Here is a 14,105-nt window from a genome sequence, read left to right as displayed (position 1 = left end):
GCAACATGGCATTTAAGGAACATGCTAACTGTAGGATTCTATACCACAATACGTTTTGCTCATATGCCAGCAGAGGGTGTAACCTAAATTGGTTGCAGTTCCCTTGTCTAAAATTCTTAAACTTGCCACCATGCTTCTGCTTTTAGAAGTGGTCTCTTTGGAGTGAATCTGGTTCACTAGAGCAAGGAAATGGCATACCTTTTTGTTGATCCGGTGGGTTATGTTCCACTACAGATCTATTTAAAAATTCTGATCATTAATATGTACTGCTTACTTGACTCGCTAAAGGTCACGGGTTTTCCACGAACCAGTCCCCTTTGCCTTGTGAATTGACAGGATTAAAAAAACAATTAAGTGTTTTAGTGCCATTAAAAATAAAACTGTATAGGTTTTTAAACTATAAGGGCCAAATATCCTTACATTTTGCAGCAATGCAGTGCAATTTTGGTTGGCCCAGAAACCACTACAAACTGCTTTTGTGTACACAACTGAACAAATATTTCAGTTTTGTAATGGTCGGTTATTGCATATAATCTTGACTGCTCGAAGGTCAGCGCTTACGTTGCCTTTTTACAAACCTTGTAATGCAGTAGGGAGGGCATAGTACAAAGGGCAGTGGACGCTGGTGTAGACACGGGGAGGGGTGAAGCTGTGTGTGATGGCACCGGCGCCCTTCAGCCGAGTTTGAAGGGCATTTCCAAGTGATTGCTGGCACAGCAGGACTCGCCAGACTCCCTGCTCAGTTATTCTGAAGGCAGACGCTGCAGCCCTTGTTTGCTCAGTGGCCTCCCAGGCGAGCTGAAGTGCTCCAGAGAACCTAGTAAAGTAATTAAGGGTCACGTTAGGACAAACTTGTGAAATGTGCTCTCAGTCCTGCTGCTCTGTTAGAAACCGTGTTATGTGGATTAAAAAAATTGTAAACAACAGTTTGGGAAATGGGTTTTGATGCTCCATTAATAGTAGTGAGTTATACGAGGTCTATACATTTGGTTAAAGGTACATTAAAAGTGCAAAAATGCATTGAAGAAGCTTATTTAGACCAACATCAGAAGCATGGTTGGCTACAGCGGTTCTGCCGAGGACTCGAACGTGCACCAAGAAGGCAATGAGTAAATTGTAAATTGTGGGATGGGCGTTCCTTGAGCATGTTTGTAAGGGACTGTTTGCTTTGTGTATTGAAACAAGGCATTGGAGTCAAATTCACAAACGCTAGCCTTATCAAAGCAAGTAAATAGACACCAGATAGCGGCTGCAGAGTCTGCTGCCTAACTAAAAGACCTGCTTTTACTTCATTCCCCTTTTCAACTTCCACATTGGGTGACCTTGGGCAAGTCACTTAATCGTCATGTGCCATGATCCTGTTGTCTAGACAAATTTAGTGCCGACATACTGGAAAACTACCAGTTTGAAACTGTATTTGATTTTCCTGGCACATTGAGGTTTAGAAAATGTAATTTAGGAATTTATGTAGGGCCTTGGCCCTGTGTCTGCCTCTGAAGAATTGAGGCAGTACTGGCATCAGTACCAATTTTTTTTTATTAAACATTTTGCATCAGTACCATTTTAAAAGGCCATATGTTTTCACTTATTCCTCTGTGAAAAATATTATCTCTTGGTTGAAGATGGCTGACTTTTTTTCCATCGAGGGTGTCCATTTCGGTATTTAATTATTAAAGAACTGTATCATCCATAATTATAGTTATTATAGTCAACCTTCAAACCTTAAAAAATGGAAGTTTGTCTTCAATGGCTGAAGTTGTTCCTTTTTCACATGACCGTAGGATGTTTGGTGCCTCAAAGGTATGTTGTCCATCATAGTTGTAACAAAGTACTCTGCTTCAGGATACCAAAAGATTTTATTTAGGTTCCGAAAGCAACCAATAATTACTTGGCCAAGTTTATGGAATATAAAAATTACTTTTGGAGTAAACCTAGGTGAGCGTAGGTGTTACGGAACTGGAACCGCTAGAATGTTTTTACATGCTACTGGACCGATTTTGGAAAAATTTCTCCTGACCCATTTCTTAAAAGTTAATACATTTTAGAGAGTCTAGATGAATGTGATGAACCACTTAAGAGCTGCATTGGCTGGAACAAACTCTGATTGGGCCTATCCTCTGTCTTCTGGAGCCAGTCGTAATTGCTCATAAGAACTGGGCTCATTTTATGTTTGTTGTATGTTATTGAGTCATTTCAGGTGCTATGAATCATTTCTTGTGATTGGTGCTTCTAGGTGGTGGTACACTTGTGAACTTGCTGACCCTATTGGCTACTCATTATTTGGATATTCAGGGCTTGCCTGAGACCGCTCTTGCTAGACTGGACCTGAAGGCCTTGTGTACATTTTTATATTTTCTGAAGATCTTAAATCATTTTCTGCTAGTGACCCTCAGTCAGCCATTTGTTTATCAGAGATTGTCGGGGCCTGGGAATGGCTCCAGGTGTCTGGGGGCCGCAGTGCAGAAGTGACATATAGGTTAAAGCAAATGTATATTTGTTTATGTTTGGGTTTCTTAAGGTGCAGCCATTTGTTTGTAATGTGTTGCAGTGATTGTCCTAGATTGAGAGGGATGTGAGAGGGGCAAACCAAATCGGTGATTCCACTTCCTCCTGCCCTCTTTAGAGCGCTTCCGTTGGATGCATCGCAGTGGGGTGTAGCAGGACATTCAGGTTTGCGTTCTGGACAACAATGCATGCTGTGTTTGGAAAGTCCTCTCCTATGCTTATTGGAGCTACAAGCTGATTCGGTTCCATGTGAGCCAGCCATGCATTGAGTAACTTCGAGCTGCACACCCAATCCTTGATCGCCTTTTTCCCTTCACCCCTCTCCCTGGTTCTTTCCAAACCCAGACCGCTTCCTTGAATTTTTGTACATTGATTTCCTCCACAACCTGTTCATTTGATGCCACTTATCGCACCTCACGTTGGTCGCCATTGCATCTCTCTCCCCGTTACACTTGCCAGCCCTCATCCATCTTTAGGTTACCCAGTATCCTTAACCACTCATGTCCCTCTTGCCCACCTTCTACCCCTCCTCCCTCTTGCTCATACTGGTCACTCCCCCCCCCCACTCCCCCCAAATTCCCAGCTCATTTTCCTGAGACTGGGAAATACCTTCCCTCTTTGACCTCTGGTCCCATTAGCCTTCCCTTGTTGATCGAGCCAGTGATCAATCTGCATTGCTGCATACACTCTTTTTTGCAGCACCTGTGCTTCTATCTGCCTTGGCGCATTCATTCATTAAGCCATCCGTCCATTCTTAATCTCTTCATCCAAAATCACAGTCCGCTTTATCCTTTCATGCAATATTTACCATCCATTTGCCGATGACCCTGCATCCATTACCTGTTGACCTTCCATTCACTTTCCTTAAAGATTAATACAAGATTCCACTGTTGGACTCGCAACTGAACGCAAAAGTACTGTGCCAGAGATGACCGCTATGTTTGGCTGCAATTTGCTAGAGGTCACGTCCTCAGAAAGAAGTAATGCTTCAGGTGAGACGGAGAAATGTCCACATTATTCGAGAATAGGTTTCAAGCATTTGACAGTACTCTGCATGAGCCCTCCAGAGTTGGACACCACTCTCCAGATAGGTCGTCCAGAATGGGATCCAGCGTATCCTTGGTAGCAGCGGATTGTAGGCACAATATTCTGAGCAAGGCACTGACATCTACTCTGTGCTCCAAGTGGGCCCTTCCAATTTAAGCATAGTAATCTTACGAGTTAGAAATATTCTGTGCAACTGTGACACAACATCCGGTTTCTGTTGAGTTTATTTTCTCTTTGTACCTCAAGATTTCTTTTAATTTTCCCCATCTTTATGTCGGTTTTTTAACCATGTGGAAGTTGGTTCACTATGAGAATTTAAATTGGGGGTGGGTGTAACTCGCTGAGTTTCACTCCGTGGAGTTACCCAAAAACTGTGCGAGATTCTATGGAGTTGTGTGAGCGACAGATTTTTAGTACGTCGCGCTGCTCACACTGAGTTTTAGCACCGGGAGCGTGTTCCGCACTGTAAAATCAGCACAAATGGCGCCACACAGTGAGCCAGAGGGCACTTCTTCTTTCTGCCACTCCTGTAGATTTTCTTCTCGAGCAATAGCTTTCTCAACATGAGCGGCAGCTTTCCCAATGTGAGTGGTAGCGATCTGCTTTGACCACCTGCATTGATAAATCTCACTGGGAGGCGCTCTAGCTCTTTATTTTCTCACTCGCCAACTTACCTTTGACAACCCGCACATGAGAAAAAATTCTGCCACGTGGCGGTTGGCGGAGTTTTTCTGAAACTCTGCTCTACAAGCAGAGTTAGCAAAACTCTGCAAACTCCGCTGGAGGTGTGGAGTCTACCGCCCACCTCTAATTTAAATATCCTGAGTCAAATGGAATGCTACACTGCCTCCACCTTTGTGTGGGAGGGGCAGGCATTGCACTGTTGCAAGTGTTAAAACTGCTCTGTGTGCGTGCCTAATATTTTCCTGGCTCCTGCACATGCTCTATTTGCTATTGGTGCGTGCAGGTTTGTGCCTGTTTTTGTAGGTTTACACGCTCTTGGAATCTTGTACGACAGTTGTTTTTATTGCACCTTTTCTTGTGAGTGAAGCGCACACTCTTTTCGAATGTGCTGCACCTGTATTCTGGGTTGTACACGCTTGCACGGCCCATGCTATGCTTCTAATGAGTGTTGGTGATGCTAGCTCTTTTCATTATACAACAAACAAAATAATTATGCGTGCGCTAATTTTGTTTCTATAACATTTTAGTCTGTTTCTATGTGCCCCCTGTTTTGGCAGTTCAGTCAACTGACGCACAGACAAATAAAGTGATTTGGCCAGGGTCACATAAAGTGGGCAAGCAAGGAACTGGGTGGCGCAACTCTTGTTTCTTACACCTGCTATTGTGTCATAGGTTAAGATTAAATAATTTACCCGTAGTTCTGTTCACCTAAGATATCCGCTCAACTGCTTACTGGCAAGTGTTGCGTTAAAGAGCACAAGACAAAAACGCTGTGCGGTGATTCATTGCATATACTGAGGAACATTACGAGTGAGCCTGTTTCTAGTAATTACCATGCAAGTAGCTAATCCAGAGGCTTTGCGCCTCCTGGATAATAGCTGGCGTGGTGGAGAATAATACGAATTGCAATTCTCTTGCCCCTCTTGTTAGGTCCTGCCTGTCCGTTGAAGACCTATTGTACTTAATATATACAATAAAGTAGAAACATAGTGGGTTTACGGACAGACCCTTGCTCTTGATTGGATGGCTTTTTTGTCTCTCGTTGCCCTGCTTCTTAGTCGATGGCTTTCCTTCTTGCTCTTTGTCTCTCTCGTCTCTGGACCACTTCTTCTTCACTCTCTTCGGACTGGATCATTTGTGTCCGTCCACTGGTATCTGTCATTCAGAGAACTATGTTTTTTTCTTTTAGTTGTCCATGGAAGTCTTTCCTTACTCCCGCCTTCTCTTGTGTGGGGACTCCCTCTTTCCGTGTTGCTATCCCACCCCAGCATTTCCATTGCTTCCTCCACCCCTTCCCGCTCAGATTTTTTTTTAATTAAGCCCCCTACTCCGTTGTTCACTCACCACACATGTCCTCCATTGCTCCCCCGCCCCTTCTATTTATTTTCTGTATTTTTAAACTGTTATTTTTGTACTTTGAAGAGGGCACGGCAGGTGCAGCTTTCTTTTGGGCTACCCCTTTTTGTTGTAAATGCTCTTTCACTTAAATTTTTTTGTAAATGTAGTTCTCCGATATTTGTGACTGTCATCTTGAAATGGTAAATTAAAAAATATATATGAACTAGCAGTCATCTCGCGTGTGAAATCTTAAAGTGAGCAGCAGTGAGCTTTGTGCTGTAGGCCCTGATATAATAGCATCGGTTTCATAACTCGACTGATACTCATTTACGCTCAGCTGTTCTCTAGACTCCTGCTGGTAAAACCTCACCTCTGGATAGACACTAAAAAGCAAGCTGTCACTGACATCGGTAGGATTCTGGGATTCCTCCATCTGTTTGATACTCTGGAAACCCGATTAGTTTGAGATGCAGTACTCTGTGGTCCGATGGGAATATATAGGTATCTTCTTATTACTGCCAGCTTCTATTTACCCTCTGACAAAATCTATCCGCCTTTTCCTGCTTTTCTGTCCCCAGCATCACGCTCTGCCTTAAGAGGGTCTTCCTGCGGAAGTGGCCCAAGAGGTGTAAAATCCGCTTATTTTACCACATGAGCAGTGGGCGAAAAATGTTTTTTGCGACCAGCTCCAAAGGACCTGCTCGTGAGAGCGGGACATCAAAAGCACAGCAGTGAAAACAAGAAAATATATTGAATTACATCTGATCACGAGACACTATTAAACCAAGTGAACGTCGAAGCCTCCTCACGAGTGTTGGTTTTCTTTGTAACAGATTGTAAAAAATTAAAGGCTCGGCAAGTTAAAGGCAAACGGAGTTGCCCTAAAACTCAATAAGTGCGGACGGACCACAAATTGTAAACCTACATACCTATCGATAAACCAACCCCAAAAAGTAAACTTGCTACCTACTGTCAAGACTACAATGTTGGAATATCCCTTTCGGGGCGGAACTGCCAAGTATACCTTTATTTACCTGTAAATCTAGAAAGGGGGTTATGAAGATTTGAACTGGACGGAAAGGTTTTGTCTGTCAGCTTGCACCTGCAGCAGCGCCGTCCACTGATGTGACGAGCCTCGCCTCTCAGAGGCGTCACTCGTAAAAGCCAAGCTTGCTTATCCTGCCACATGTCGTGGGTATTAAAACTGGCAATAACTTCCGGATGGCAGCGTGACTGCCGACGGACAGCTTGCTTCCTGACAGCGCCGTCCAGTGCTCAAGAAATGCCCGACAGTTACTTCACGCGAGACATTGGGGTCAAATGCCCGTCATTACTTGTTGGCTAAATTCAAACAGGTTTGACAGCATTTCTTTCCTGTTACAAAACCTGCCTTTCCTTCTTCGCGTCCAGTTCTTCTTCTCGGGGAGCTGGTGCAGGTTGTAACAATATGGAAGCCAGACCTCGCTTGTGGTTTGTCTTTACTAGGAAGGGCCTTCTGCGCTGGCATCACAGGTGGCAAAGAGCAGATTCTGATGAGTAAACTGAGGCAGGTTTTTTATGTTAGTTGATTTTTATTTCTATGTATTTTTTTCTTTTGTTTCTATTTTGCTGAAGGCCTGTTTATTCAACTATTGGGTCAGCGAATGTGTGCCCCCTCCCTCCTCAACTGCATGTGGCTAACTGAGCTTAGCCTACACCCCCGCCCTCGAGTCTGCTGTAATGATGCTGTGTTTTATTGATGGCGGGGATTGAGTACTTCCATCATGAATGAATGTTGCCTACACCCTTATTCGCTTACAGCTCCATTTTGTGCTCTAGAACTGCTTTAAGTCCCCCTAGTTCCGGCCCACCGACTCCTTTGCTCCCCAATCCAGTGTATAGAGGCCTAGTTCTGCTGAAAACTGTTAACAACAACGTTTGTAATCAAATATGATTAGTTTCCAAACAAGGAGGACTAAGCATATCTTGGATGGCGTACACTATTGTTCCACTATATAACATTAAACCTTTAGGAAATGTGTCCTGCCTCGCTGTTACTTATTTGCAGCGTCCACTGACCTTGTCACAAGTTTTCTGGCCGTGGCCGAAAGAGTAAAATAAATACAAATAAGCATTTTAGATACAGGGCATGAACAGTCAAAACAAGTAATCTCAAAGTCCTCCTTATTCCTAGTGACAGCAGAGAGAATATTTGTTACTGTCTTGGCTGCGGTTAGTCTGATTGCTTTTCCAAAGCAACCACTGGCAGCATTTCTTGTTGCCTCTGTAGAGCAGCATGACCTTCGGCAGGGCCAATGGACTTATGTGGTTCTGCAGCCTCTGCGTTTTTCTCATAATTCTGGACTTTATGCATTTGCCATGTCTTTTTTTTTCATCTGTATAATTTGCAAATTTTAATGAAAAATATGTTTCTTGCTCAAATGGATCTAAAGTTACTAAAACATATACTACCTTGTATGTTGCTGCATAGCGGCAGACCTTTCATTGCGCAAATTTAGGACCCCTTTAAACTGATATTTTGTGTGGTAAAGCTTTGGCCATAAAGTGTTAACATGTGAAAATGACAAAATAGTGAGGTAATTCTACTTCAACATGTACCGTATTATGCAGCATAATCCGCCTTTCCCTGCCGCATTATTTAGTCAACATGGCTGTATAATTTGGTCCTCCTCTACCACATAATTCCAGAGTCCCTGATTTTCATCCATTCTGTAGACTGAGGTGTTCATAGGTCTGTGTACGGACCCCTAAATCATACAAATTCAACCAATTTTTAGTCCTAGAAGTTCCACTACGGGAAATCGTTCATGCAGTGTTTGGCAAAGGTTTTGCTGAAGTCCTGGTCAGGGTAGTGCGGTAAAGGCCCCTCTGCAGCTGTGCTGTACATTTAAAGGAGACGGGCGGCGTCCATCTTTCCCAGTGAATGTTTGCCAGGTAGTCCAATGTCCTTTCAATGGATACCTGATGGTGTCTGGCCATAAGCGAAAGGCCGGAGATTGATGGCTATATTGTGGTGTAATATGCATTGATTTTCTTGCATCTGATTACATGAGTCGGTCCAGGTGTCCTCGAGTGCCCTTCCGAGTGATGTGCTTTAATGGCGTGCTGAGCCTTGATACATATTGATTACGCTGTCTGTTTGCCTTTTTTGTTTTTTTTGCGCAATTAGTTCCCAGCCTTGGATCATAAAGGGACAGCATTGTACAATCAGTAAAGCAATCTCGCACAAGCGGCAACAGGTCATACTAAGCAGGATAAAATCGAGCCTAAGATTGAAAAATATATATTCTGGGATACCCACAATTCCTGTTTAGAATAAAGACAGGAGCAATCTTTAGGTAAACTGAGACCTTCATTTTTTCCATCGTATCAGTTACCCTAAGGACATCCCTTGTTGTCTTACCAGGGTTGACATAGCACACTAATAGTATTTGTAGGGTCCCTCAGCACTTATGGTATCTAAGTGCCCTTGATAGTTCGTCAGGTTTTTCTTGGGCAGAGTAAATGTGTCCATTTGTTATTGTATGTGTTTAGAGATGATGGGTCGGTCTAATGTATCGTAAATGATGATTTGGTGTTAGGCCCAGCCCAATAGGAGGTGAGCGAGCCTCTGTGCCATCAGTGTGGTGCGTTTTGTTGCGTATTTCCCCACTGTGGTCGACTGTCCAGTGGTTGGCCCGAGGAGGCTTTTCTTTAAACAAGGACCAAGAGCTGCCTGTGTGACGGACACAGTGTAGTCTCTGCGGAGGTATGGTACGTTTAAGCTAACTTGTTATTGATGGATTTGATGTTTAGCTTCACAGCTTTGTATTGTAACTGGATTAGCATAAACGAATGTACAAGAGGTAAAACAAGGCTTTCTTACTGTTGACTTCCATGCTTTTCGGGCTAGTAGTGGCCAGTGACACTGTGGCAATGTATACTTGCTCTTCCTGTCTTTCCGTCGTATAAAAAGTGGCGTGACTTAGAACTATAAGCCTGCTAACGCAGAATGTCTGCTCTGGTGAGAACTTCCAGAGAAGTCGTTCTCGTGTTGACCAGAAAATAAAGATTCAATTCTTGCATGAGAGAACGGAAGCAACGTTTATGAACACCGTCCCCTCAGTGTTGCGGAGCAGAGTAATGGTTTGTACAAAGCACACAATGTTGCTCTCAGCATGGAACATGTCTGCATGTGAATCTGATACAGGTTGGACCCATTTTATTCTGCACAACCTGTTCTGTTGTAGCAGCAGGCCTCGGTTTTGATGTTTACTCAGTTCACACTGTGGGCCAATAGAATCACCTATTTCGGGTAGGAAAACATCTGTGTGATATAATATTTACCTGTACATATGTATAAAGTTAGTGTCTCAATAGTGGAAACTCAATTGAAGATAAGACTTAGAAGAGATGCGAAATGTTGGGAATTTTCTGTACTCCCAGTGCCCTCCTGAAATACATGCGCTTTGTAGAACTGGGTCAGTGGTCAAACGGGCATGTGCCCAAATAATGAATCAACATTTTGGTGAATTAGAAGCAATTGTTACTTCCACCCTGATCGAACTCCAGGCATGTACGTTAGGATTGTATTCATACTGCAGACAAAAGCCACTGTTCATCATCTGGGGCGTTAACACTGTCTGGGCAGAGTGTTTACCTCAGTGCTGGTTTAATACCTGAATAAAGTAACCAAAAGCTCAACAGTGACCACTTAATGTATGCAGAGTATCTGCCGCGGCGCTGCACAAACTGTTGCCCATTTTGTTTTAGAAGCTTTTGGTATGTTTGAGCTAGATATTTTTTGTTGAAATCTGTAAATCATGCCACTGATTTTAATAGTATAATACAATATTTATACTTTTCTAGAATCAAGGATCTCCTAAAAGGTGAAGGTGCAGTGAAAGTGATATAAAGTGAACAAAAAGTGCGTTTGTGCTATATATAAAAATATATATATACATGTGACTGATCAGGACAATAAGACGTTTTCAGGCAACAACCGTAATATGAGTGTTGATATCCACCATCAAATAAAACATAAAAACAGTCCACTTATGTTATTGGCGACGTTTTGACTCCTGAGCATAGTTATTTAGAGCAGGGGCCTCACCAGGACAGAAAATGTATATAAAGGAGAAATCTAAAAGTAAGAGTCATGTATAAGTTTCTGTAATCACGTATTTTGTAATCAAATTATGAGAGGTATAATATGATACCATTGTTACATACCAAAGGATTGGGGCAAAAAAGTCACACAAACGAGGGAGTGTCAAACACTATTTCATGGAGCAACTTCAAAGTGGATTTAAGCAAGCTGTGATGAAATAAATCAAAGTTCAAACCTGTCGCATCGTGAACTTGTATCAACTAGACTGAAACGCGGTCCTAGGACCTACGGGGGGGACTGTGACCAGGTATCCCTCAGGCGAGACTGAATCAGTCAGTTTAGTAGGGATCTCCTCACGATCAAAAGCTGTAAATGAAATGCATCTTGTAAACGCATAACTGAAGCTTACTCATTTGAGAGGTTTTCACTTCTTCTTTCTAATACTAGTGCAGTGAAAGTCACGGGCTACCCTTCCCCCGGAGGGACCACTTTATTGAAAATAATTGTCCAGCCCCTGTCCCTGGGTTTCCCCCTTTTCTAGAGAACAAGTCATATGGGCCGGGATAACAGTGAAGAGGGAGGGAACCAAGGGACACCATGTACAAAGACGCGGGATATGGGTATATATGAGACCCGTGATGTTCACTGCCAGGTCTCATGCCCGGATTCCTGCAGTCTGGCTGTGAGTAAGCCCGGTGGGTGCTTCTTGACACAATTGCTTTTGAGGGATGCCAGCGACACATCGTGTTCCAAGGGAAAGTTGTGGTAGGAGGGAGAAGCGCTTTTGACTCACACAAACCACCATCGTTCGCTTGGGCCTTTGTGCAAACTGACCAATGTGTGATTGGGACATTGAATAAACTAGATATTGTGTTTTTGAGATGACGTGTTTTTGGCTGACTTTGCTTTAGAAGACAGTTACACAATGGTTGCTTCAAATTAATCCTCGGTGAAGAAGCTGCCAGTGATTCCCTTAAGTGTTTTTTAAAACCTATCCAGTTCTGATCAATGGCATAGAGTTAAAGTACTTACAGTGGCATACATCTGGACGTGTCCAATTAAAAAGCATTGGTAAAGCCAACGGGTCTAGTCTTGGCAAGCTAGTGTGAGGCTTTAAAAAACATTTTTTGCTCTGTTTTTATTTTTTAACCTCTATACACATAATACATTTTTTTTTTAAAAGTCACTACATAACTATGCAGCCATATTCTTGCAATTAAAATGTCAATTTAAAAAACATTCACAGATGTGGCTGTTTTACTAGTTGTGCTTTTTTCTAACTGAAAGTTCTTTCAGTTGTGCTATGCGTTATAATATTATTGTTTCTCAAGGCGACAAAATGATTTGTATTAACTAGCTAAATGGTCACATTGCAGGCAGCCACAGTGTTGCAATGACACTGACACAGTTTATAACGGCAACTACAAATAACAAAAAAAAAAAATGGAAATTACATAAGAATCCAACCGAGCACTGAAAGTACAGGCAAAATAAATAATCAGTATCTCAAGTTAATTACAAAAATAATATAGAGAAGTATACTTTGAACCTGCTTTGTCATTGAAGAGAAAGAAACTAGTTTAGGTAATATTAATAATGTGCACAGGTTTTGTGTATTCGGAAGAGAGTCAGTTGGTAAAGTGGGTTGAACCATTGCTCTATGCTGTAGAGGGTGTCAAAAAAAGATGTGAAAGACAATATAACAGACAAGTGGATGTAACCGGCTGAAGAAAAGACCCTCTATGTATCTATATCATGTATGATATATATATTATTTAGTACATAGTCCAACAAGAAAGCTATGGAGGTCTCAAAAGCTACATTAAAACAAGCATTTGCAATGCAATAGGTCTCGCAATGATAGAGTTTGAGCTATTGGCATTGTAAATAGGCATTGTCTTTTACAATGTCAGTAGCATAAACTTGCATAAAAGCAGTGTATGGAGTGTAGCAGTGTGTGATGTGCAACATTGTGTGGTGTGTAGTAGTGTGTGGCGTGCAGCAGTGTGTGGCGTGCAGCAGTGTGTAGCGTGCAGCATGCAGCAATGAGTATTTCAGCAGTGTGCAGCAGTGTGTGACGTGCATCAGGGTGCGGTGTGCAGTAGTGTGTGTTGTGCAGTAGCGTTTTGTGTAGCATTGTGCGATGTGCAGCAGTGTGCGTTGTGCAGCAGTGTGAGGCGTGTAGCAGTGTGAGGCGTGTAGCAGTGTGAGGCGTGTAGCAGTGTGAGGCGTGTAGCAGTGTGAGGCGTGTAGCAGTGTGAGGCGTGTAGCAGTGTGAGGTGTGCAGCAGTGTGTGGCGTGCAGCAGTGTGTGGCGTGCAGCAGTTAAGGGTGCAGCATTGTGAGGCGTGCAGCAGTGTGTAATGCAGCAGAGTGTGCATTATTGTGTGGTGTGCTGTAGTGTGAGGTGTGCAGCAGTGTGTGGCATGCAGTAGTGTGTTTTGTGCAGTGACATGCAGCAGTGTGTGGCGTGCAGCAGTGTGTGGCGTGTAGCAGTATGTGGCGTGCAGTAGTGTGAGGCGTGCAGCAGTGTGAGGCGTGCAGCAGTGTGAGCTGCGCAGCTAATTTTTTGTTTTAATAATGCATATCTTAAGAATATAGGTTTTTAAATTTATTTGGTAAACATGCATTTTCTGTTATAACATTAATAATTATTTGGTTATATTAATACACATTGTAATTTAAGCCCTTTTAAAAAAAATATTATGCAAAGTATGTGTAAAAACAGTAAGCATTTTTAATTATTTTTTTGGCATTTTAATCAGTTTTTGTTGAATAGTAGGTGTTACGAAAACATTTTAATAATAAGGTAAATATTACACATATTTATTTTTTTAATGCACAGTGTAATGTTGATAGCTATGTACGTTTTTGAAAATGAATTTAAAAAAAAAACATAAGCAAAAATAATGTTATGAGCAAGGTAATAGCTGTAAGTTTACCAATGCCGAAATTTTTGCATTGTAAAAGCTTGTTTAATGCTTTTGTGTTATGGTTTATCACTTTTAAGTAAAGACTTTAAACACGTATACACGTGTTTACAATATGTGTTCAAATATGCATATAATTAGTGCGTTGCTGAAAGAGCAACATCGTAAAAGCAATATATAAAATATATCTTTATTTATAGAGTATTTTTAATAACAACTAACATTTATCTTAAAACTGTTCGTCATGCTGAACGTATGCTAGTTGGGAAAAAAAAATATCACGTGATACGACCTTGCTAGCGTGCTCGTGCACATTGCTGCTGGGAGCATTTTGCTTTCGTTTATACACAGGCACAATGGAAACGTTAGCTGGATGGGCACACGGAAACTCGTAGCGAGGCTATTTTAAATGCTGCTAACTGTAAGTACCTTAAAAGATTATTACATTAAGAGGAGCGTAGAATCCTAGCATGATGAAATAGTTGTAAGAATGCTAAAGTAAAAGGATTGAAT

General features: G+C 42.1%; 1 protein-coding gene across 2 annotated transcripts in view; it reads left to right on the top strand.

Moving 5' to 3' along the window:
• Positions 1–14,105, top strand: part of PCGF3 (polycomb group ring finger 3) — a 326,964-nt gene that overhangs the window by 196,740 nt on the left and 116,119 nt on the right. The gene's annotated exons all lie outside the window — the stretch shown is intronic.

Source organism: Triturus cristatus, chromosome 2_2 (assembly GCF_964204655.1).
Source record: "Triturus cristatus chromosome 2_2, aTriCri1.1, whole genome shotgun sequence".
In the NCBI taxonomy this organism is placed as follows: Eukaryota; Metazoa; Chordata; class Amphibia; order Caudata; family Salamandridae; genus Triturus; species Triturus cristatus.
The sequence above is the reverse complement of the archived record's forward strand: the minus strand, read 5'-3'. Positions and strand labels throughout refer to the sequence as shown.